Source organism: Sturnira hondurensis, unplaced genomic scaffold (assembly GCF_014824575.4).
Source record: "Sturnira hondurensis isolate 20B ecotype Veracruz unplaced genomic scaffold, ASM1482457v3 Scaffold0012012, whole genome shotgun sequence".
Taxonomy (NCBI): Eukaryota; Metazoa; Chordata; class Mammalia; order Chiroptera; family Phyllostomidae; genus Sturnira; species Sturnira hondurensis.
In genome coordinates, this window is record NW_028084643.1 from 742,821 (window position 1) to 765,584 (window position 22,764).

The 22,764-nt window shown below is 38.5% G+C and overlaps 1 non-coding gene across 1 annotated transcript; it reads left to right on the forward strand.

Annotated features, from left to right (window-relative positions):
* The first annotated feature begins 15,933 nt into the window (after positions 1 to 15,933).
* Positions 15,934 to 16,036, forward strand: LOC118996992 (U6 spliceosomal RNA). Its single transcript, XR_005068580.1, has one exon. It is a non-coding gene; the product is annotated as a U6 spliceosomal RNA (small nuclear RNA).
* The last annotated feature ends 6,728 nt before the right edge of the window (positions 16,037 to 22,764 follow it).

Below are 22,764 nucleotides of genomic sequence, written 5' to 3' on the forward strand. Positions count from 1 at the left end.
TTGTTATTCAAAACAACTCTCAATGGCCCTGCTTCTTGCTTCCCATCCCCCAGCTCAGACTTATGAAGGTGAGGACATCCTCTCTCTCTCTCTCTCTCTCTCTCTCTCTCTCTCTCTCTATATATATATATATATATATATATATATATATATATATATATCTAATATTTCCTGGACACTAAGTTCTGCACCCCATTACAAATCCCTATTTGCCCCCGCCCCCCGCCTTGGCTGCAGCCTGTTACAATGCTACTGATACAGGGTGCAGCCAAGGGGGGGCCCAGAAAAGATTTGGAATGGTGTCCAGAACTCAAAATGTACAGGAATATTGGAGGAAATATTAAGATGTCCTTACTCCCCCCGCTCCCCACCCCCAGGTGTCAGTTGGGGGAAGGGACAAATGGAGCAGGGCCATTGAGAGCTGTTTTGCATAGCAACAGTTTTGCAGCTAACCTCTGGAATGGTCATTTAACATATCTATAACCTTTAACTGGTTTCATAGATATGTTAAAGAGCTGTGGGCAAGTTTTGGGCCAGGGAGAAGTGAGTAGCTACCCAGGCTGGAATTGGGGGCTGCTTCTCTGAGAGAGTGCCTTCGAGAGAGGCATGTGGCTTTAGCAGAGTGAAGACCCCCTCTTGGCCAGGTGAGGGGGAGAGCCACGCTGTTTTGGAAAGATGTAGACCCCTGGAGCCATTAGGAGGGAGAGCCACGCGGTCTCAGCAGGGTGCAGACCCCCTCTTGGCCAGGTGAAAGGGAAGACCATGCAGCTTTGCCAGAGTGGAGATCCCTGCGGCTAGGTGAAGAAGAAAGACGCGCGCTTTTGGTGGAGTGCGGCTTTGGTAGAAGAGGCCCACGCAACTTTGGCATGCTCCTTTTGGCTGAGTGGCCTGGAAAGCAGAAGAGACTTTGACTGGAACTTGGTACAAAGAACTCTTGCCAGTGGAAGGTGCCGCATGACTTTGGATTAATTGGAGATCCTGCCTGGACAGGCAGGTGACACAGCTCACGTACCAGCGACCAGAAAAACGGACGTGTGCTCTTTTCCTGATTTACGGTACCCGGAGTTGGGACAGTGGGAGAAGGGAGTGCTGTGTGTGTGTGTGTGTAGGTGTATACCCTTAAAGACTTTAATATTTTAAGGAAGGCATTAGGCCTGAATAGCATTAAATAAACATTTTGTTTCCTTTTCACAAATCTCTGGCATTAAGAGATGTCTTTCCAATTGGCGGCGGACAGAAGAGCCCTATAGATATTAGTGTATTGTCCTTGGGAGGGGCCCCTGTCTTCTGAAGTAGTTTTTGGCATCCCTCGGTGGGCCAAGTATTGCCCCCCCTCTGACCCTTTGTTCGGTAACACTCCGACCAACTAAGCAACACTGGCCCAGGCAGAATAATTCATCTTTTTGATGAAGAGCATCATTTCCTAAAACAAAATCAATTCAATTATAAAATTTCACTTACATTATTTTTAAAAGTGTTTTGTATTGAACAAAGGATATACATCCCACTATTTACTTTTAAAGTATAAAAGGATAAAATAATTATATTATTCTATAATGTTACTTGGAAGTGATGATAAACTCAGTAAGGACAAAAACTAACATTATCAAGGTAAGTATTAAAAAGTTAGAAAATAATTATTTTTGAAATCACTAAATATGCCTGAAAGTTATTTTAACAAGAATAAAAAAATTAAATAACAATAAATAAATTCATGAATGCAAGATAATTACACCAAAAAATATACTTGGATCTTTAGTATAGTCAGAAATTAAACAAATGAAAAAAATTTTTCATTCAGAATACAAAAAAAAAAGAAAAGAAAGAATTAAAGAGATATGTAAAACCCAGTTTATGAAAAAGACAAAATAAAGGGGGATTAAGAGAGAGATTTTAAAAAGACTAAATTTGCAAGCATGCCTAGTCTATTTAATTTATAGAGTTAATTAAATTCAATTAAAAGCTCATCAGAATTTTTATTAATGTGTGTGGAACTTAGCTAAATGATTATATAATTTATTTTGAAAAATAAAAAAGTCAAAATATCAAGTAATATATAAAGAGAAAAAGAAGGAATATTTTAGCAAATAATGCAGTGTGTTACACTGAAACAATACTTAAAACTCCATGTCACTACTGCCCAGATGGATATATTGTTCTCAGGATTAGAGGACAGCATCCAGAAATTGGTCCAAATATATATATAAGAATATTATCTATTATAATTGCACTTTTAAAAGCAAGTAGAAAATAATTATTTTAAATACAGAATTCAGATTATTGGTTAGCAATATGAAAAAGAACAAATTGGGTCCATATCTTTCTTTGAAAAGGAACATAATCTCCATATGGAGTAGAAAATGAAGTAGTATAAGAATGCAAACAACCAAAATTAGCAGAATATAATGTGCCACTGTTTATCAGATCTCAGAAGAGATAATCATTTTCTCTACATTACAACAAAATAAATTGCAAAATAATAATTATAATAATAGCTGGAAAGCCCAAAAAGTTACATACAAGGTGTCCTGGCAACATTAACTATGGAAATAAAATGTTGGATATAAAATATATGTGTAAGAACAGGGTATTGTTAAGCAAATTATTTATTTCAATGCATAGAACAGTATGCAGATATTGGTAAAAGATGATCATTAAAGCTAAGTGAAATTATTGGGAATGTTTGCAATATAATATTAAATGAAAAAATAAGACAAAATTATGAAAACTATGTATACTTATTGGTAAATTCAAGAGGCAATGTCTTACGTCATCTAATTAATAACATGTGGTTTTTCTGTACCAATTAGACAAATGGTTTGGTCTCTCTTAGTTCGAATGTTTCATTAATAAAACAGGATTACTTTTGATCATTGTGAAGATTCTATGAGATAGCATAATTAAAGTGATTTGGCTTATAGTCATTGTTCAACAAACCTGTTACAATTAGAAATGATGTAGCACTTATCTTTCAAAGAATTTCTTTAAATTGTAAATCTACTATTTTTAGACTGCCTCAAAAAATTATGTTAACCACAATCATCCAAATATCATCTAAGCACATTAATGCGAGGTAATCATAAATCCCTCACTTTGGACAGTGCCTTTTCCTCACAATGTTTCAACCTTCCTAGCAATCAACCCAAAGAAATAAACGCAATCAACTCAAAAATTACAATTCACAATGTTACTAAATTAGGGCAAAAGGTTAAAAACTCACCCCTTCTGGGTGAGGTTCTCATCTCTGGTTCACTTCTTCGTTGTTTCCTTGGAAGTGCATAGAGATGGCCCTGGCTGGTGTGGCTCTGGGGGTTGAGCACAGGCCTGTGAATGGAAAGGTCGCCAGTCAGGGCATAAGCCAGGTCCCCAGTAAGTGGTATGTGAGAGGCAACCAATCAATGTTTCTCTCCCTCCCTCCCTTCCCCTCTAAAAAAATACATAAAATCTTTAATAAAAGGCATAAGTTTATATGTGTAGGCATCATTAGTGATAACTTGGCCTCTGACAGACAGATTGATCTAACCAGGAATGACCATAAATCCCTGATGTGATGCCAATCTTTGTGCTTCCCTGGTCAACTGTGGTCTGACCCCTGTACGGACTCCAGAAGCTATGCCTCTGCAGATATCACAGGAGTTCCTGGCTCCTGGCCTGAGGTTTGTAAGCCAAGGCAGCTATACAAAGTAGATTTTTTTCCCTTATGAGTTCATTGACCATGAGCAGCTGTGTAGGCTGTTCTGTAGACTGCTACAGGGACTCCAGCTGTGGCTTTATCCTACAGTCTGATTACACTGATGTCAAGTGTATCCTATGAGAGTGGTGAGTCTGAATGTCTAGTTAAATCTAAGACAATCCCCAGTGGGTGTTGCAGTAAGAAAAAGAAGAATCACATCTATCCCTGAAACTGAGACAAAATGTTTTCTCTAAATTAAAAAAAAAAAGATGTCATGTTACTTTATTGATAACTACATGTTGTAAAGCATATAAACAGAGGGCAAAAATAGCTTACAGGGACAGGAGCGGCAAGATTAAGAAACATTCTTGGGGAGGAATGCTATGGGGAAGCTCCAGGAACAGGTTAATGACTTCTGAGATATTCAGTCTATCCCACTTCTGAATTGCTGAGGACATCACACAGGCCTGTGTAGCTGGAACCCATCACATCGCTACAGTGCTCTGGGGAAGCTGTGTGACAGCACAAATATCATCTGCTCATGGGTGGCTTTCTTAAAACAGCCTGAGATAGACCATGCTCATGTTTCATTTTTGTATAAAAGATCAGCATATGTGAGTCCAATTTCTTTCAAGAGAAAGCAGGACTGAGACTCATGATGACTGAACTGAAAATAACAGTGTGTGGTATCCTTTAGCACATAAATACCGTATTTTTACATACAGGATGTATACTTTTTTGCCCAAATTTTTGAGAAAAAGGTAAGAATGTACATTATACATGGGAATTAGTATTAAAACATGAGTGTGCACAATACACAGAAAAATAATAATTAATGCCTAATAATCATGACAGCAATTTCTACTCTTATTATATAGTTCTCTTGGCCTCACTACCCTGGAGGAGAGAGCATTTGACCTGGGACTTCAAAGAAGGACAAGGTTTCAATAGTTTAATTTGCCAGGGAACAGGAATATCCAGAACAAGTTGGTGTGCCTAGTGTATAGAGTGGGAAGAGTAATGGGAGATAAGGCTAGAGTGAAACTTGAGCAAAAGAATTTATGAAAGCAATGAACAGCTATGAAAAGTTTTCTTGCAAAGGAGCAACATCATCAGAACCTCACTGTATTACCTACTCTTAAAACGATGTGAATGACTGGAGAAAAGAGGGGAGAGAAATTAATGCAACCTGTTTTTCAGGAACTGTAGAAGCCATTTCATAGGGCTCATATGGAGCACGTGTATATTTGAAATAATATTACCAATCAAGTTTCCCTAATCCTTCCTTGAATCCAACTGAGACCCATGAGATTAGAATCAAATTGCCTGAATCAGAAACATGTCTTCACCACTTACAGCTCTGTAACCTCAAGCAAGTTAGGTAAGTGACCTGAGCCTTGTTGAGAACCTCCAGATGCCAGAAGCAATGAGAATACGTATCTCATCAGGTTGTGAGGACACAGTGAGTTAATACTTACAAAAACCTAACAAGATGTCTGGCATATAGTAAGTATTTGATAAAATACTTACTATATGGGGTAAAAGTAGATTTACAGTTGCGAGTATGAGANATCAAATTGCCTGAATCAGAAACATGTCTTCACCACTTACAGCTCTGTAACCTCAAGCAAGTTAGGTAAGTGACCTGAGCCTTGTTGAGAACCTCCAGATGCCAGAAGCAATGAGAATACGTATCTCATCAGGTTGTGAGGACACAGCGAGTTAATACTTACAAAAACCTAACAAGATGTCTGGCATATAGTAAGTATTTGATAAATACAGTGGGGTAAAAGTAGGTTTACAGTTGTGAGTATGAGAAACATGAGTTTTACTTCTTATATTATTATCTATTAATTGTATCTATTAATTCATATTTTCCATATGAACAACTGCAAACCTACTTTTGCCACAGCCTGTAGTAGCTATTATTAAATACAAGATTTATACCAAATAGGTTTAATCACTATGGCCCAGTTTATAGCTTATTTCCATCTCTGCATCTTTGGAGCATATTAACTACCTCTTCCATATTTGAGTCTCATGAGACACATTTCTATAGATCCCTCCCTAGTTAGCTCCACCTTATTAACAAAAACAATTTAGGTACAATTTTTCCACCAGATGTGAGTTCCATTTCTCAGCACTATATTTCTCTATCTTACCCAGCACAAAACTCTGTGTCAATGATTTGCAAGTTAAAAATACAGAAGATTTATGTATTGTTTAGACATCAGAAAATAAAATTCAATTCTATGGTGTAACTTGTTCTCATGACCCCTCAGTGATGCCTGGCAATCAGTGCTTTCTCTAAGTTTCCCCAAATTTCTTAATATTCTGTTTAAGAATTTTGATAGAAATCAGTTAAAATTCACCACTCTCTACTTCTATTGTCCATATTCCTCAGAAAAGAGCTGCATTTATATTCTATACAACACTTTTCCTCAGAAATATGTAGTAATTATTTCTATACTAAATACAGAAACAACGGTGGGAATCTGGAAGGGATTAATTTAACTCTTCATTTAAAAAAGATGCACTGAGAGGGTTAATTCAAGCATGCCGGGTACTGGCCTGTGCGCTCCTTTTCTAAAATACGTGCATGGTATTGACTGACATCTATCTGGTCAAGGCATGGAATGTAGTTTTTAACAGTGTTGTTTTGGAGCAAGTTTAGGGGTGTTGCATATCAGCCTATCAGCATTCTGTATTAATTAGAGCAAGACAGATTGTTTGCACCAGCTTCCAAGGACCCTGACATTGAGTCTGAGCCCCATTTGGGACTCCATGTTGGGCACTCTGGTTTGGACACGGGTTTCCCATGCACAGGTAACTTGTTCCTGGTCTCAAGGGACAAGCTCATCGGATGGGGCCCTGCAGACGGAGAACAGGAGTCCACTTCTTCACTGCTATTCAGATATAACATGCTGTTGCTACTGTGTGTCCTTTTTTGGCAATAAACTGTAAATTCAGAAGTATTATTAGTTTGAGTCTTAAAAGTCTACCATTTGCACAATAGGCAAAATAAATTGCCCCATGATGTTTTAGTTACAGATTTTTATATGTTTAATATATTCTTGAAGTAATTCCATTTCCATGACTTCTGGACTCATCAGTTATGATACACCCCTATAGGAATCAAGCCTAATACAAGGAGGAACATAAGGTCAAATGAGACTGATTCAGCCCTCAATTTTTGCAGCCTATTGCAATGGTGAATTTGGAAGTAAGGGGTCGTCCTTGCATGTGATTTCTCAAATTAAGATTGATCAGAGTAGGCGGCCTAAGAGCAAATCCTTACAGAGAGAGTGGTCTGTGGCCCTAACAGAGGACTGACAAAGATAAGGACACAATTCTCCAACCTAAGAGTGTGGCCTGCACAGAATTAGGTGCCAGCTTTGGAGCCATTACCGATATTTTTTATATGGCTCTAGACAGGATGTTACAATTTGGAGAATTTGTGACACAACTAAGAATAAGGGCTTATATACTTTGCTCAACCTCAACATAAATGTTCAGTTAGCAATTTCAGTTTTAGTATTAGAAATTATGAACATTATTTTATCTTAATTACTTGTTTTACTTATTTACTATATTTTCCCCACTAGAGTCTGGGCTCTTCGACAACAGGAAACATTTATATCAGGTTCACCAATGTATTCCCACTGCCTAGAATAAAACTTAACACATCATAGATATTTTTTAAAAAACAATGAAGAACATTTACCGTGTTAACTAGAGGCATTGTTAAACTATTCTGCATATATTAATTCGTAAAACACATGCCACACCTGTTGAAATACTATAAATCTCAAATCCCATTTTACACATGAGGAGAGCAAGGCACAGAGGGGTTAAATAAATTGCTCAAGGCCACACAGCTGGTAAAAAGCAAGGCCATTTGAGCTTAAGTAGTCCAGCTCCAGAATCCAGGCTCTTGAAAATGCCCAACAAGAGAATGGCTAAAATATCCAAGTGATCTTAGAAAATCAGTTGTTATTCATTGCTAAGACATTCAGTGTTTTCATAAAGGTTTTATTGTAATTTTAGTCTATTTTTCTAATTATTAGAAATTCAAATATCAAGGCCTAAATTCTAACAAGGCAAGCAGACTCACTCCCCGCAAAAAAACAGATCAAGAATCCTTCAAAACTTCAGATGTTTTATAGTAACTCCAATGTCACCCTGAGAGAAATTTATTTGTGTCACACAAACAGAAGCAGGTGGCCCAGTGCAGGTGTTGTCATGTTTGTGGAGCTTTAATGAGGATGTGAGCATTTGCTGAAAAGGAGAGCAACAAAAATGAAGTGGGTTTTTTTTCCCTCCACCTCCAGCTTATCTAAGGGAAAAAAAGGGATGCATTACAGTACTATACATGTTGGAAACAGAAATAAGTTATTTCTTCTAAGTCAAAAAAAGAACATTTCCCATAACTGTGAGAGCCCTTATTGGTAGAGAACAAGCATTGGGGACTGGCATTGGGGATCGTTAGATAGAAAGTGCTCTCTAGAGAGAGGACCAGAACAGCCAGAAATGACTTGGATCTGTTTCTCACTCTATTCAACAGTATGTCTTGTACAGAGAGATGGCTTGTCTCTGTAATTTATTTTTCCACTTCAATTCCATTTTAAATTTAAAATATAACTATTTAAAAAACTACCAATCTCCTTAACTACTCCACAGTAGGTCATCCCAGATTTGTAATTGATTTTCTGCTTCTCAAATTCTTGCACCAAAAGGCAAATTTAAATGGGGTTGAAGAAAGGACTAAGCACACCCACATCACAAATAATAATCTTTAGGAACGAAGTAAAGAGGGCTCCACCCCCTGTTTGGTGACTTTTCTTTTAGAAAACTTTTTCCATGTTTGAAGGAGACCATTTGTCATCAATATATTGGGAAAGAAAAGGAGAGGAGACTCCAAGTAAATATGATTCTGTGAGTTCAGGTTTTGAACTCTTTGTATTGCTCTAAAATAAAAAATTGAAGATAAAATACTTAAAATTAAAAGTAAAAAGATATTTAGACCCCACAAATAAGATGTACATTGCACAAGAAATAGAATAAAAACTCATAATGTTGAACAGGGCTAGTGAAATTGATAGTTTCAGTCTTTGTTCAATAATTCATAGTGTATCCTTATTTTTATTTTTTTATATTTTTATAAAATAACAATGCCATATCAGAGCATGCAATACTATACTGCAATTAATGAATAAACTAGAAGTATGTGTACTAATTATGAAAACCACAAGTTGAAGTACATTACTATTTATGGAAATACTTAAAACAATGGCATCCACTTTTAATGGTCACATATATATTAATTAAAAAGTAAAACATATGGATTGGATATTCACAAAATTCATGATGGCAGTTGGATAGAGGGAAGCAAGAAGGGAAAAGAGAAAAGTAATTGATTGATAAGGGGAATCTAATCTACCTGTAGTTACTTATTTTTTAAAAAAATGATCTGAAACCAATATTGCCTATAATGTATTCATCTTGAGTATAGAGTGTGTGGTGTTTGTTGATGTGTTCTTTACATAATTCTGTATTATTTTCTCAATCTGAAATAAAAATTTCCAAAAGCCTATCCAGGTCCTTGATTGTTTCAGAAGCCACATGTTTAGGAGAAAATCAGGAGGAACGTGGTCTATCATTTTGTGGTTAAGCAATTTAGATCAGTCTTTTCTGTCTGAGAACTTTCTGAACTTAAGTCTCATAGTGGTGAGTGCAGTAAACATACAGTTACTAGATCAGTGTCTCACAGGGCACACGCTCCCATTAAGAGCACTTCCGTCTGCTATCATCAGACCAAGGTGCCCACAACAATAACAACATGCCAGTTTGTTAAGCACTTGCCACGTTAACTTTTGCTGGGTGTTTAATGTGCCAGGAAGTGTTAGTTGCTTTCACATCTATTGTGTCATATGGCCCCCTCAGAGCCCCACAGCATAATGCAGTAAAAGGAATACAGGCTTCAAAATAGGCAAACCTGAGTCTGAAACTTTATTTCATCCCTTGTACTCCTCGTGACCCTGGAGCTACAAAATATCTTTGAGCAAGTTTTCTCAAATGTAAGTTGCAAAGAATTGGCTACATTACAGGTAATAGTAAGGGTCAAATGACATCTATAAAGAGCCTAACATGGTACCTAAGTAGGTACCATGAGGGATCAGTGTTTTATGAGGGATCAGCGTTCTCAGGGGATTCAGTGGTGTGACATTGGTCACACAAAAATGATAGGATCAGGGACCCATGACAGTTAAGAGCAAGGACTCTAGGGCCAGTGTGTCCAGGTTTGAATCCTGTCTGTGCCGCCTACCAGCTGAGAAACTTTAGCCATTTATTTAATATCTCTGTACCTCAGTTTTCTCATGTAAAATGAGAACAAGAAGACTAACAATTCCATAGGGTTGTTATGAAGATTATATAAAAAAGCACATCTAACGGAACCTGGCACACAATCAGCACCATGCAATTTAATGAATAACCGGTAACAAATAAGTCACTAACTCAATATATGGAAATTCACATTCAATGGGAGGAAGTGTGCAACTAGCTGCTCCTCATACGGCACTCCAGCCTCCCCACCAGCAGGGAGGGGTATGTGGACATTGTGGTTTTGCATCTGTTATTGTTAAGTTTTAGGGGGAATGTGGTACATAAAAGAAAGAGAAATAAAAATAAAGATTGTCATCAACATTATTAATTCTTAACTCCCCATGGGTGATGCTCTTTTCAGCTATTTTTTTTACAAATGTTTCAACTAAACCAATCAGCAAGTTCATACATGCTAAATTTTAAGATTTAACTCCAATAATAGGCTCACATGTTTGCACTGAAATATGGACAAATCTCCGTTCGTCCATGACATGTCCTTTTCCATTTCACCAGCAGCAATGAGAATGAGCTGGCACAATTCCCCATTTTCCTCTTTCTGAAGGGCACGCATAGCTCACTTAATTGCTTCACAGTACAGTACACTGCTATTTAGAACCAGTCTGTTTCTTTCTATTGTAACATCACAGAAATAAATAAGCAATTTTCATACATTAGGAAACATAAGCATGCCAGAGTCTAATTCATACTTCTGTGATTAGTAAACCAGAGCACTTAGATGAAATACGCCACACAAACACTATTCCATTAGAGCGGTCATTTGGGTGTGAGTTATCACCCACAGTTGTCTCACTGCTGAGCCCAGTAAACAGCCCCAACAGGAAAACTCATGGAATGTCTTTAGGGTGAAGGTTCTCCTTTAGGTTGAAAAATGAAGGGTCAGAAATAGAGCCAATGTTCCTGCTTTTGTAAGTGGTATTGGCTTTGCTTGAGCTATGGGCAGGCTGCATGACTCTGAGCAAATATATTTTCTGTGCCTTGTTTATTAATGGACAGAAGAGCTAGCCTGAAAATGAAATTGATTTTATTCACTTAGGATTTTATACTCCATTGCACAACCACAACCCAGCAAATTTTTCATTAAGAGAGATAATTACTTTAATAAAGATTAAATATAATTTAAAATTCACATTTATCTTTATCTACCTAATGCAGTTCAAAATTAACCTAAAACGGTTGGGGAAGTGGAAAGAAATGGGTTTCTCCAAAAAGTCTCTACCTGTTCATGTAGAGATGGCTTCAATCTGACAGTTCCTGCCTGTCTTCCTCTTTCTCCTCTCCCTCTCATTTGATCCATAAGTGGAGCCCACATCAAGGACAAATCAAACCTTCTGCTGTCTAATAATCTTTAGTTGGGGATGTTTGGCAGAGGCAGAAGGACAGGAGCAATTAATGTCTGGGATGCTCAGTGGTCTATGAAAAGCTGTATCCATGGTGGGCATATGGGGGAAAACAGTAAGATCAAAGGAGTGGCAGGTTGGCTTCAGAAGTATTCTCCCTCCTTGAGGCAGAGTGTTTCTATCCCACCTGTCAAAGACAGAAAGCCAACAATGGCATCAAACCCATCGGTACTACTCCTCATTTCATGCGGCATTAGAATTCTTCCTCATTCATGGCATTGGAACATCGTTGTGGAAAGAGCCGAGAAGACAGAAAAATAAGAGTTTAACTTCTAGCTTCTCCTCTTATCAAATATACACCCTTAAAAAATGTTTCTTAACTTCTCTGAGTCTGGGTTCTTCATTTGTAAGATGGGACTAATGATGCCCACCTTTACTTCAGAGATTTAGAGCACCTGGTTTTGAATGGGTACGTAAAGCTCCAAAACACTATACCAATGCACCAATGATCCCCAGGAGACAGCAATACCTGCTTCTGCAGAAATGGCCGGTGAGTTTTACCCCAGCCTCTCACCAGAGGAGGGACACAGGGAAGCATGGGTTCGTCAGACCCTCTAGCACAGGTAGGTAGGGATAGCCTTGAGTGTTTCAGCAGTCATTTTCCAGGAGGGAAACCTAAGACTGGTTTAGTGAGAAGATACAACTGGCTCCCAGATGTCATATTCAAGTAATAGCTCTCATTTGATAAATGACAGTGGAACGTGACACATTATATATCTTGTTGAATTAGTGCGACTTTATAATTTATCCAAATCAGGAACCTTTCAGAGTGAAAGGGAATGCTATACACAACTACATCAAAACATGTGTCAACCTGGACGATCCTAGGCAAACTGAATATACAGTCATATAATCACTCCATGAGTTATAAAGCACTCCCTATTCAACTGAAGGAAACTCTGACTCAGGTTAAAAGTAACATCCCCAGGAACACAAACTATCCAGCAACAGAGCCAGGGCAGGAACCTCAGCCTGTTTGATGCTAGAGGTACTTTCCTCTAACATATTCCCTCCTTAAGACTCTTTAGTCATGATGTCAGCTGCCAAATAGCAGCATTAATTTTGTTTTGAAAGCCTGACTTTTTTGAGTGAATAACATATTTCAACTATGGGCCATTACTTCCAACTGCTATTAAGAAAATGGGTTAAAAAAATGGGTAAAGACAAAGCAAATGACACTAGTAAAAGTAGCCATATTCTAATGAACATCCAGCTCCTCCTCCATCCAGTTTCATGCAGCCTGAATCCCAAAGGCCTGAACAAATTATTCAAGGATGGAGGATGACAGCCAATAGGGCCAGATATCAACAAACATTTTTCCCCATGTGCTGGTCTATATTCTCATGTATACAATGAATCCCTTGATCTAGGTCAATTCACTGCTGATTCTGAGTAATCTGCACTCACAAAAAAATAATAATTCACTTGATAACGTGCCAGGATCTATTTTTTCTCCCAAAGTTTAAGGGGTGTAAGAATGTTGAGAGCTGATCCGCATTCAGCCCTCTCCATGGTGTTTCAGCGGGTGAAATAGATGTGTGCCACACACTCGCACCCTTTGGCCCACCTGCCAGTCAGTTTGGGTTTCTGTTGTCTATTTATACACCAGAAATGAGGCCAGTCCAGTCTCTAACAAAAGCTAAGGGCATTGGTGGAGACAACAGAACTTACAATGGCTCAGATCAGCTGTGCATTCTAAGCATCTTCAGTCACAATCCCCAATGAATGACCAACTGTGCTCCTGATCCCAGGAGGGGATGACCAAATATTTCAATTATCCTGTAAAAGATTCCAGCTTGAGACATAATAAAACCTGATTCAAAATTCAACTCTGTATCTCTGATGGTACACTATCTTACCATATCACCCAAACACTCTGAGCTTCAGATTTTTCAACAATAAAACATTGCTTCTAAAACTGTAGTGGGCATAAAATCACCCATAGAGCTTGCTAAAACCCATTCCTGGGTGTAAACCCATTCCACTTGGAGATTCTGACGTATTCAGCCTGGTGTAGGGCCAGAAAATTTGCATTTCTAGTAAGTTTCCAAGTCATCATAATGATAATGTTGATGATGATGATGTCGACCATGGACCACACATTGAGTATTTAGCTCTAATGCCAACCTCAGAATCTGTGTAAAGATTTGAAGAGATGTGATGCTCCTTAGCAGAGCTGCTGACTCACAATGCTGCTCAGTCTACCTGCATTCACTGAAGATGATGAACACAATTCCAAGAGTGTAAGTAGAAATAAAATTTGGGACATGTAATCTTTTCTAACATGCCAGGTACAAGATTTAATTACATTCCAATCTCTCTTGTTCCATATATTCAATGTGGCAATAAAAATGGGGTCTCTGTCTCAAATTGTGAATTACCCAAAGGCCTCTCGGTTCTGTTTTTAATCATAAAACACTTTTTGCTCACAAAGTCCATGTGTCCTCTTTAAGCTCAGCTGCATCTCTAAGGCATCCAAACCCCATTTAAAATCATCGTGACTACTACTTAAGAAAGGAAACATAAATCTTCCCATTAGAACAGTTCTCAGGAAATAGATAAAGTGATATTTACTTTGCTGAAAATAGGAATTCCCTGTTACACCAAATGTCAAGCTTATGATCAGCTAGAGTCCTTCAGCTTGTCCTTGTCTAACGCAGCACAGTGATCAGGGAACTCGCCTCACTCAGCCCCCTCCCTACACCCCAGCTTTCTCTCTTCACGACATTATTTAATCTCTCAGTTGCAGCTTCTTGGGATTAGCTACAGCATCTATTAATAGTTTTACTTCTGTTTACAGTTCCGAGGGGAGAAAAACGGCTCATTCCTTTTCTCCAATTTTGAAGATACATCTTAGTGCAGCAGGAGGAAGATGCACAGGCCCCATGAATAACCTATTTCCACAATCATTTCACTGTAAAGATGCTAATGTGTTTCTATGCCGAATGGATCCATTTAATAGGCAGAACAAGTTGGATATAAACTCTTTAATTGCTTTCAGCACACCGATTATCTTCCTGTGTCACCTATTGTATAATGCAAAAATGTTAACAAAAGCACTTACTGAAGACATTATTGGGAATTAAAAAACAAAGAACCATCAGTTGTCACTAAATATGCCTTTCATGTTCCCAAATGAAATGCATTTGCGCACTCAAGAACTAGGAGAGACATGTGCAGGCCTGCCACTGTCAGATGCAAACATCTTCATTAGACTTTGATCCAGCTGCTGCAAGATCTATAAAAAGAGCTATCAACGCTGGCAACTCATTATTGGTTATTTCAGGAAAACTTCAAAAAAACATCCCTAAACCGGCCCTCATCTTTCCTGACAACTTCTCTGGCCAGGCAGTTTGTTTGGAAAGAGGGACATTAAAAACCTCTGCCAAGCAGGCCCCACAGAGTGGCACTTCAAAGGACACAGTGCCTGTGGCTGCGAACGAGAAGCCACAATTGCAGAGCAGACCTGTATTCCTGTACACTTGAGCCATAAATCCCTGTTACCCCCCCCAATCTCCTGTTCTGATCCAAATGCTCCTCCTGAAAAGCACATAAATGAAAGTAGCCAAATCCAAGTCTTTATAGCCAAAACAAACAAACAAAAAAGATTAATATGTGCAATGTTTCGTAACACCCTTTTTCTGATGCAGTAAATCTTCTTATGCATATTGTCAGTCAGCTAATTTCTGGCATTTTATTTCCTGCAGACACTCACTCTTTTAAAAGAGAAAAAAGACTAGTCAAGGGAGCAAGCAGGAACGGGAAGGGAAAAGGGGAGGGAGAAAATGAAATGAAATGAAATGAAAAAGGAAGGGGAAAGAGAGTTGTGGTTCTGGGGACAGTGTACGGAGGAGGGTATAGGAAGCAAACTATAAATGTCAAAATTACCTGCAATTCCTCCCTTGTGTTCTGTTGAAACAGAAGGCTCTCCACAAAGATCTGAACAGCATTCATGCTAATCACAGTCCCCAGAATCTTGGGGACCTCTTCAGTGAAGCCCAGGTCTTTAGAAGCTTCTGACGGATACAAAACTCACAAGAAACAACTGTTGGAGCTGTCACTGTCATTTATGAAGGACATTTTTCCCCTCTTGGTCTATACATCTCTATTTACGACAAAGAGGAACACAAATCATGATCACTATTATTCAGCCTCAGTAAACAAGGAAGAAAGAATACATGGACCACTAAACTAAATCTACTTAAAGATATTGGCTTTGCCTTGAATTTACCCACTATAATGTCTATTTTACCGTCAAAAGTAAATTGAAATACTCAAAATATGGATGGAATATCATATCCATTATTTGAATTAGGTACAAAAACTCATTTGGAAATCAATTTATTATATTTATATTGTTATTAAAACTACTACCCAAATATTAATGCTCTTGAGACACACAATTTATTCTTTCTTGCATATATCACCCCTACTCCTTCAGAAGTTTAACTTTTCTGTGCATGTTTTGCCAGCCCGTATAATAAACGCAAAAGCACAGAGGAGATTAGCATGGCTCTTGGGCAGGGATGACTCACAAATTCATGAAGCATTCCACCATGTTTCCTCTTAAAAATACTAAATTGTATTAATTTTTTAAGAGCATGTTTTAAAGTGACCTTTCCACAGTGCTCCGGCTATCACCTTCCCTCCTGCCAATGGCTTCCGTCCATGGAGTCAGCTTGGAAAGAGCAGCAGAAGCCCTGGCCCACACTGCCTCCAACTGGAGCGGCATTCTGAGTTGGGACCCTACCACCACCAGATGAGCTTTCCAAAACGTGAAGCTGATAATGAGGCTCCCCCGAGTCACACCACTCAGTGATTTCCTATTGCCTTTCACATAAAATCACATTCCTGCTGTGTGGCTACAGGCAAGTTATTAAACCTCTCTCTGGCTCAATTTCCTCTTCTATAAAATGGTGATAATAATTGTGAGGGAAATACATGTAAAGCACTTGGCGCAAAGCTAATGAACGCACAATGTTATTATTATTATTGATGTTATCTCACCAGCCATGCTCCTTCTTCGTTTCCCCTTTACTCTGTCTTGCAGCCAAACTAGACAAGGATTTCCTCCAAGATCCCATAACTTTTTTATCTGTGCGCCTTGGCCTGTGGTTTTCTTTCTGTTTGCAACACTCTTTTCATCTTCCTGGCCCTTCGCCAGTCTCTCTCCCATTAACTTATAAACTGTCATTTTAAACGCATATTATCAAGATGGCCATCGCTGACACCAACGCCAGGTTCGCCTCCCCCGATACGTGCATGCACTGCACACCACACTTCCTGTACTGTAATATGCAGCATGCATTACTTGTACATCTTGCTGAACTATCTTTGAAGATTAGATTTGCCTTGCTCACCACCGTATTTCTCAGTAGCAAGCACAGTGGAGTCAGGGTATATGGACTCAAAATACAATGGAAAAGGAAATCTTGGCAGGCTACATTGACAAAAGATTACCTCAATCCTACTACAGTTAGTGAGAGGATAGCTCCACAGAATTTCATGACAAGCCCAAGCTAATGGATGCCCCAGGCCGCGGAACACTGCTGTCTCATGGGAGAAAGGGAACACAGGAATTTTTCACTGCCTTTCTTAAAGCTTCCATTCTGAAGCGGCACATTGAACTCCCCCTCATTTTATTGGCTAAAGCAAGTCACATGATAAAGCCTGATGTCAGTGAGGTGGGGAATTCTTAAGCAGAAAGGGCACTATAAAGAGGGAAACTGCAATGTTCTGTGAACTAGATACAACAGATCTCAATACATGTCAGGTCAATAAGACCTTTTTGGCTGCAAGTTGACAAACGACCCTCCCACAACCAATTAAACCAATTAAAATCTTTCCATAAACTAATCTGTATTCGGATATTCATGTCTGGAAATTTTTGATTTTTAAAATCACTCTTCTTCTGGTCAGAGATGCATTTTCTGCCACAGACCCCAGTTGCATGTGCACGTGGCAGAGTTCACAACCATACCAGCATAGTGCTGTTGAGTAAAGAATAACAATTCGCTTTAACAACAACAACAAAAATCCCCATAATTTTATTGCTTGCTCTAGGCAAAATACTACTAGGAACAAATGAGGTTCTATCCTGTCTTACAGGAATACACGGCATAAAGGGAATCTTCAAAATCAGTTACCCTGACCTCTCAGATGAGACCCCCCAAAGCCAAGCAACTTACCAAGTTCAAACAACTAAGCAAGAGCAGAGCCAGGACTGAGTTATAAATCACCGGGGAAGAATTTGAGATCTCACTCCTCAGCATATGAGAAGGGACCTAAAACCACCTGGAATTACCTTTTGGAGTGTTGGGCCCCTTGTAGTACAGGCTTTCCCTGCTAGGTAAATGTTCTAGGAACCCATCTGTATCAGTGTACCAGCTGGTGGTGTTGTGAGAGGCTGCATTTGGCTTCAGTAAATTTTTTTGAAGACTCTCTCAATGTGTTTGCCCATTTCATAATGGGTGATCACTGCATTGTACCGCACTGCACTGTCTGCACTGTACTGCACTGCACTGAGCAGTCAGCAGTTTTTAACCAAAAATAGCATGACCCCTATGCCCCACCCAGCCTCCCTATCACCTGATCTTGCCCCAAGTAACCTTTTTTTGTTTGTTTGTTTCCTCAAATGAAAAAGGTCCTCAAAGGAAGATAGTTTGCTGATGTGGAAGAGGTGAAACAAAAACCAGCAAAAGCACTAAAAGGAATCAAAATCAACAAGTTCAAAATCTGTTTTGAGCAGTGGAAAAAATGGCTCCATATGTGTATTGCATCAAATGGAGAGTGTTTTTTACAGTGGTTTATTTATTTATTTATTTTAGAGAGAAGGAAAGGGAAGGAGAAAGAAAGAGAGAGAAACATCAATGTGTGGTTGCCTCTCACACACCCACTACTAGGGACCTGGCCAGCAACCCAGGCATGTGCCCTGACTGGAAATCGAACCTGTGACCCTTTGGTTTACAGGCCTGCACTCAATCACTGAAATACACCAGCCAGGATATCAAATGGAGAGTACTTTGAAGGTAACTGAAGTTTAAATATGTAAGAATAAATACAGAATTTTTATAAATAAATTCTGGGTTTAGGTCCCTCCCTTGATATGTTGTCGGTTTGGCTCAAATAAACTCTTATAAAAATTATATATATATATGTATATATATATATATATATCACTAATTTTAAAGCAAGTGCTCTTTCAATTAAAGTGCTCATTCCTTTTCATAAGGAATGTCACCAAGTGTGAATGACTGGAAGAGATCAGCATTTAACAGATGAGGAAGTTGAGGCCCAGGGAAGGGAAGTGACTTTCTCAAAGCTATCCACATTATTAGTTCTGTTTTGCTTGTCCATACAAAACCTTAAAGAAATCTAAGTTCTTTCAGCAACTAAGACAGTACCTGCTCTTCACTAGGTGCTCAAAGAAGAAATGTTTGTTGAATTGAACTGAACTGAACTAAACTGATTGCATTCAAGTGATTTGAACTGAAATAGTTTCACTGAATTGAAATGATACATGTAGAGATGCACTTTTGTGCCTCCTCCATAGACCATGTCCCCATTTCCCCTGAAGTTTCAGACTTGCCAAACCAACGAGTTACACGCCACAGCTAAGACTTCATTAGTTTATCTCCTGTGGTACCCTGTTTTCCTGTCCTTCCTCCTTTGAGCAGACACAAATTAACATCTAGAAATCTATTCATATCGGGACATTTGCAGAACAATAGAGGATCTGGAAAGCGAAATCACCAATGATAAGGACCCCTGAAAGATCATCAGGCAAAGAACTTTATTCCCTCTGAGCTAAGCAGGCCGTCTAAAAAGTGACATAACCCAGATGCTCCTAAGCCACAGGAACAAATACCATTAAGTTGCTGTCTCTTGACAACTAAGTGATATGTACGAGGTATAAGAATTAAATTTGGGGAGAGAATTCAGACTCTGGCTGGTCTCCAGGGCTGAGGGATATTAAATAAGAAAGAAACAACAGTGCTGTCAAGTCTAATTGTTTAAAACATAAAACTCTTTCCATATGCCCTGGGACGAACAGGGCTGCACCATTTTGGGATGCACTGTGAAGTCATGCAAAGAACAGCATATACCATTTGGATTGAAAATCTTATCTACAGGGAATTTGTCTCTGCTTTCTTTTTCTTTTTTTCATGACCTACCCAAGCACTTAGACATTTGAATATAGCTATAGGATAAACATATTACGAAGCTGCAGTAATACGGCGCAGTTTTCACTATGGTCGGCGAGAGAGGCTCTGGTCAGGTAGGACTGAGTTGTAACCCTGACTATACTTCTCCTTGTTGTTTTATCTAAGACTCATTTCTTTACCCATAAACAGAGATTATATTCTTATGGCCTAAGGATGTGATAAAAATTGAGATAATGGATACAAAGTGACTGGCACTCAGTAGGCATTCATTACAATGTACGTTTTCTTACTTTTTCCCGTAAATACATAGGAGACAATCATCCACCTGGCAACTCCATGTAAGTCTGTGAGGAGAGGAATTTCTCACTCACTGACAATAAATTGAGAGATGCCTGTATCTTATCCCTTCAGTTAGTTAACATGGATTTAGTGAGCACTGCTCACACACAAAATTCTGATAGATACTGTAAAGGTTACAAAGTCCTGTCACATGAAAAGTATGAAATTAAGGCATTTGTTGGAGCTCCTTTTTTATTAGTTATAATATTAAGTAATCAAGATTATCTGGCCTTCTAAGTGTTTGCTTTAAAAAAAATAGAACATGTGTTTAGTATGGGAAAATAATAAAAAACAAACAATTTAGATTCAAGCTAAGATTAGTGGGGCTTGCTATATATGAGATTGATTGGAAATTATTTGTTTCCAACAGTTTTGTGTTGCAGGTACATATCTATATCTTTGTATCCATGTATCCACATAATTGCATACACATTTTTTCATGGCAGAAAAAGACCTGTGCTGAAGGTTCAAGCCCTGCCTTCCCACATTCTAGTGGGAATAGGAAGTGCATCTCTGTTCCTTCCTGGAATTTCAATTTCCTCATTGTAAAATAAGATTTCCTGAATAGATGATTTCTAACATCACTCCCATATGTGTATGTTAACATGTAGTAAAAACACTTGTGACTCTAGTATTGTATGCGTATATGTATTTATGAAGTGCATTTTTCCCCAGAACATAACTCTATAGAAATTTCATGAAGATAAAAACCATCCTACAAATACAGTTTGGCACAACACACACCAAGGTGTCGGTCGATGAATGAAAAGTACTCAGAAGACTTTCAAACTTCTGTCTACTTCAGTATCTCCTGGGACAATCTGGACGTGCAGCCAGGGGTAATATCAGAGCTCTTCCAATCTGGCTCCCCAGGGATGCTCCACACTGCACAGGGGTGACCATAGGGTGGCTGCACACACAGAATTGGGGGAGGTTTAATTGATCTCATGATAGCTTACCACAATTAAAACCATTAAGCCCCATCTTCAGACGAATAGAGACGGGGGAAAAAAAGGTGGGAGGGGAGGCCAGCCAGTGTGGCTCCATCAGTTGGAGCTTTGCCCCATGGACCCAAACATCACAGGTTAGATTCCCAGTTAGGGCACATGCATATGTCACAGGGTCAGTCACTAGTTCAGGCACATGCAAGAGGCAGCCAATCAGTGTTTCTCTCTCACATCATTGTTTCCCTTCCTGTCTCTCTTCTGCTCTCTAAAATAAATGGGCATGTTTTCTGACGAGGATAAGAAGAAAAAAAGATATATTTCTAATTTGCATTTTAAAAAAAAGAACTTTGTTAAGATTTTTGTGAAGAGGTGCTGACCAATATTACAAGATTTTTAAGTGTCATTTCCCAGTTGCTCCCCAATCTCGTCATTAAAAGAATCTAAATTTCACTGAAAACAGCTATAATTACTAACACTAGAATCAGGAGTGAAGGATTTATAAAGTTTGCATTGTCAGGGGCTCAAACTTTTTTATGACCTTGTACCACTGCCAAATCTTTAAATGAAACCCTACATACATCACATTATAACTACTCCCAGTTCTGGGTATATTTGGATATTCTAATTTCTTGAATATTATTTATAGGGACCAATACCTATGTATCAAAAATAGTATTTTATACAGCTTTTATGAAAAGATACTTTTTTTCTTGTTCCATAACCATTTCAGTCTAATACAAAAAAAATGTGCCTTGATAGAAGGGAGAAAATACAGAATAAGGTGAAAGACATTTTCCATCATAAAACCTGTAGCTTGAAGAAGAAAAGGAGCAATTACACAAACAAGTCAATTCAGCCTTGGAGGATGTATAATTCACATAGATTTCTGGCTGAAGCTCAAATGAAAAGAAAGAAGAAACATATAAAATCTTTCTGCGTAATTCATTCAAATTTTATATGAATATTAAGTCTCTATGTGATTAATATTAGGCTCTTGTTAAATTAACATTTATTGACCTCTTTAATAAATGTCCCACACAACATCTACCAAATCAGAATCTCTGAAAATGGGGACAGCTTCACGTTCATTGATTAAAAAGTTACACAGATGACCTGGATATAGGTCTTTGCTCAAAAAATACTGTATCTGTGTGGTGCATGTAGTCCTTGTAGGTGAACTCCTTCACCTGGGTTCTGCCAGCACCTTTTTCCTTTTCCTGCGGCCGCTTTAGTGATGACATGTCACACACACGCAATGCAGTTCGATTATCTTGTCATGTGTTGCATTCCATCTATGCTCCTCTGACCTCCTACATAATTTTTTAAAGTTTCCACACATTAAGACTCATTCTTTGCTCTATAAAGTGTTATGGGCCTTAGACAAATGTGTAGTGTCCCATATTCGTCACCATAGTGTCATAGAGGATGGTTCTAGTTAGACTCCAGATTCTGCTGTTGCATCATTCAAATATTTTAGTGGATGCAATGTCCTCCCAATGCTCGCTTTGTTCAATTTAATTGCCATTAAGCCTTAGAGCAACAGACAAATAACTAGTATTAACTTTGAAGTAACAGTTATAACTGAGTGTACGTGCCTTCTCTGGGCATGTAGCATTTACACACATCCTTTAGCACATAACATAGTGGTCACTGCCCCTCAGGGAAAATGCAGAAGGAAGCACCTGAGCTTAAGATCTGAGGAAGAATTGAAACCCAGTTCATATTTATGGTATCTCATAAATAGCAAGAAGAACAAAAGTCTTAAAAATCTTGAAAAGATAGCAACAAGGTTTTATTTGAAAGATCTTTTTTGTTCAGGATGAGTGTAGTGTGTGTGT